Raw genomic sequence first — 4,799 nt, forward strand, 5'->3', positions numbered from 1 at the left:
ACTGCTTAGACCGAAAATTGTGTGATAGCTATTGTGTGATAGAAAAGTACTGCTTAGACCGAAAGGAAAATTTTATGAGATGGTGATGAGACAAACTATGTTATATGACACTAAATATTGGCCTTTAAAAGAGAAGCATAAAACTAAGTTAAGTGTGCTGAGATGAGGATGCTTAGGTGGATGAGTGACTTCACATTTAGAGGCAAAATGCCAAATGAATATATCCATACAAACTGAAGATATTTGTGATAAGGTTGGTGTAGTTATAGTGACATACAAAATTAGAGAGAGTCTTCTTAGATGATTTGGTCACATTAAACATAGACTGTCTGATGATCTGATTAGAAGAGTAGATGTTTTAGATTCAACTCATATTAAGAAAAACAGAGACAGACCGAGAAGGACTTGGGCATATTGTATAAAAAATGATCTTAATTTATTAGAATTAAATAAAAATATGAAACTCAATATGACTCAATAGAGGAAAAAGATTCACGTAGCCGACCCCACTTAGTAAGATAAATATTTGTTATTGTTGTTGCCTTCTAAACCTATAAATCTCTTTAAAATTAGTGCTCTCATTTTTTTTATGTACAATATACTTGAGAAATAAAATAAAGAAAAAAAATTGAAAAAAAAAATATTTTCTTTAAAGCAAATTAGCAGGCTATCTTGTCCAAAAAGTCAGCTAACCTTTTAACTCCAGCTTACAAAGCAGTGGCGGTGTATCAGACCGCACTGTTGCTAAAAGTGGATGCCTCCTTTTCCCTTGGCCCAGATAGCAGAGACGTGACTCTCCGATTTAAAATATGTGGGCCCCCACCACATTTTTAACACCACCATATTTCGACACCTGCCCCCAATAAAGTGGTCCCCTACTCAGTTCTTACAACTTGACACGTGTCGAAATACAAGACAGAGCCCGCATCTGCTGCATGCCTGCGAAACCCGCTCAGCTCGCTGGGGACCGTTTACCTCCGGCAGTGGGACCCAAACGGGAGCTCAATTTATGTCTGGACTCCTCACATAGCTCTATATACGGCAGAGATTATTTTTAAGTTATTTTCAAATTATTTTTTTGTTATTTTCAATAATATCAAAATAACCCGCGGTCTTTATATTTGAGTTATTTATGTGTTAATTTTGGTATTATTGAAAATAACCCAAAAATAACCTGAAAATAACCCAGGAATAACCTTCGCAGCACGTAGAGCTACGTTATGAGTTCACACATAAAAATTAAGCCCCAAACGGAGCTCCGGCTCGCCATTTATTCAATTCTTTCTGACTTGTTAATTCTTGTCTGGAAATTAAAACATATGATGGAAATTAGTATTTTACTCTTTAACTTTTTAATTGATTTGTTAAAAAATTAAAAAATATATATATATAATAATCATCATAGTTTCTTAAACAATTTTCTCTGTAACAATTTCACAACTACTTCTTCAAAGAGTTGTGGCTACCCCACTCAAACAATGAGACAGGGCAACTTATTTAGTGCGGTGCGTTTTGAAAATGCACCCAAACCTGTTTGGCTAAACTGCGTTTTAAAAATTAGCATTTTCATACTGTTTCTTATCAGGTACAGTGACAGTTTTCTAGCTGCAGTCTGGTTTTTTCAAAATAAGATAAAATTGTAATAGTCACCTTAATTTTTAAAACAACTGATTATTTTTCAACAACTTAACAACAACTTATTAATAAGATGTAGCTGCCCAAAAGGATCCTTAGCCATTTAACTAGGAGATTGATTCCTTTTATGCACGGTGCGAGTGTATTTACAATTAAATTTACTCAAATAACTCAGCCAAAGTTTGATGAATCTTTTAGGGAGAGTATAAATACTTCGATATATCTATTATTTAATATGAAATTCAATAAAATAAAGCTTAGATTTTAAAATTAAATTCTTATTAAATTTTAAAATTAATTTTTAGGTGCATCTACATACATACCATCCAATTCCTATGTACTTACATATCTATCCTCTAAACTTTATTTCTTACATTTATACCTTCAAAATTTTTCCCATCACGTCAAAAAAATCACTATTTTAACTTTTAAAAAATAAAATAAATCTTTTCATAAATTAGATGGCATATATGTAAATAGAAGTTTAATAAGTGGTATGTATGCAATTCTTCATAATTTTTATAGACCTAGACCAACTCTAAACACAGACATATGCATGTTATGCTAATTTAGTAGGCATCAACTGCATCCGTTATTCTTAACTGCATATTTTAAGGAAAAAATATTACATCAGAACTTCGCACGTAGAGTTACGTGCAGAGTCCAATGAAATCACTCCACACACGTGAATGTGAGAAAAAAAATCGGCCCGGTAACACATGAGAATATTTCACCCGTGTTATTCAAGTGTTATTGGGTGTTATTCAAGTGTTATTGATGTGTTATTGTGTGATTATAACACCGGGAATATTACCAGAACACAATAACATATGAATAACATACAATAACACCTGAATAATACGGGGGGATGTTCCTCCGCGTTACCTCTGTTACCGGGAATATTCCACTGTGGCGTGATTTTATTGGATTCCGCACGTTCGGAGTTCTGATGTAATATTTTTTCTATTTTAAGAGCATAGGTTTTGATAATCTTATAATCTTAATTAATCACATCTTAATTTCAATTTTACATATATACCAACTTATTTATACATGATATATTTTTTATGTGGTACGAAAGATTTTAAGTGATATAAATGCAAAAAGTAAATTGTGATGGTTATGTATGTGAGGCTAAATAAGGTATGCATGTAAATTAATCGAGTATTCTAAAAGCAGTAGTTGCAAATATCATATAAATATTGTACTTGCTTTAAAAAATCTAATAAGAGTCTCATAATTTTTTTTTTTCCATCTGAATTGATTTATATTTTTAGTATAATTGTGATGGTCCACAAATATGTCTCAATCCAATAAAGAAATTGTTACAATCTAGACATACAAATGATGAAATGTTATAATGCAAAATTTTTTCATGGAACTCACCTTATGAATCAAATTTGGTTGATTGAAAATTTTCTCAATTGATTACTTATAAACATTCAGTAATTATAATTTGTTGAATCTGAATTTATCTGTGAATCACACATAAGGAATAGAGCATAAAACATGAGAGAGAGAGAGAGAGTGTGTGTGTGTGTGCTCGCGCGCGCATTAATGAACAATGGAATGAGGGGATTGTCACTCATGGTTCATGGAATGGTCCCCAGTTTATAAACAAAAGAGATACAATATGTATAATTAAATGCTTAGCCCTGTTTTAATATGGGTGTTACATGATATTCTGATATTTATATAAATGAGTTTATGGCTTATCAACTACCCTATAGGTCGGTCGCCTGAGATTAGTAGGTCTTGGTTTGACAAGGTTCGTTTGTCCGACTATGCTGAATTGGGAGTTGTTGATTGACTTCTATTTATCTTTGGTCGTTCGGACTTGGCTCAGTCGGCTTGACTCTGTCGGCTGGCTACTTTGATCTGGTTGTCGACTATTGATGACTAGATGACGAGCTTTTGTTATAAGGATGATAGGTAAATTATTGTAATCTGATAGGTTGTTCGCCCATTGACAAAAAGTCCTTTAGGGTGTGTGTGGAATATATCATGGTAAAACCTGCAGCCTCCTGATGAAGAAACTTGAATGCTCTTATGAGGCAACTCGTGATGTTGAGGAGAGACTTTGGCTCTTCTCTTCTCTCAATTTGATGGATTTTCATCATTGGCTCGGACAACCTCCATCCGGTTAGTTTTGGGTCCCAATCTAAGGGATGTATAGTTGGTCAAGCAAGTCATTTAATATTTTGGTGATGAGATTTTTTGTCTTCATGCTATGTTGTACTTTCATGTTTCTTAGTCTGTTGAATTAATGCAATTTTGTCTGTCCTTGAATCGAGATATCAAAATGAGACGGAATAATCCAAAATAACAATAAATCAATCAAATGAGAACTCGTTGGTCGACCGACCCAAAATCCACCTAAGAGTTGGTCAACTCGAGAAATGAACAACTTGGATGACCGATTGACTCGGGAGTGTATTAGACAAAGACCGACCAGTGCTCAAAGTCAAATGACAGACTCAACCAGAGGCTGACTAAATGAGATTGACAAAAAAAAAAAAAATCAAGATATTGTATATGAAAAAAATGTCAACGTGAATCTCAAAGCAAACAAACGGTTCTGGAGCGAGGAACGATTGATTGGATGCCTTATTGACGACTGAATGATTATATGATAACAGAGAAGGCATTGTGGTTGAGCGATCATAAGAATTCGGCGAAGAATTTCTTATAGAATGGCGATCGAGTCCAAGCCGATTGACGAGTTACTCAGTCTCTGACCGTGTACTAATGAAGTTAAGCCGTAGCGAGCGGTCAAAAGACCTCTCATCAACCAAATATATTCCCCAACCTTATTATATCTAATGTTCTTGTAATCACTAAAAAACCCCCTTCAAACCTATTAATGAGAGGACTGACTTGTAGTTTTGTAATAACTGTGACATATTCCTATAAACAGAGGGCCAATGTCAAAAATAAAAATCAGGTTCTCTTACTTTCCCTTCTATGTGATATCTCTATCTCCCTAGCCACCTCATAGCATAATGTCCTATATCTTGAGTGTCTTTCCCAAATATTTTCGAATTCAGTAGACATATTTATCATGTCCTAATTATCATGGATCCCAATAGCTAGGAGAACAATAAATGTAATAAGACTCCATAAATTTGGGTCCAACAATATTATATATATATATATATATATAT

The sequence above is a fragment of the Phalaenopsis equestris genome, unplaced genomic scaffold (assembly GCF_001263595.1).
Source record: "Phalaenopsis equestris unplaced genomic scaffold, ASM126359v1 Scaffold000107, whole genome shotgun sequence".
In the NCBI taxonomy this organism is placed as follows: Eukaryota; Viridiplantae; Streptophyta; class Magnoliopsida; order Asparagales; family Orchidaceae; genus Phalaenopsis; species Phalaenopsis equestris.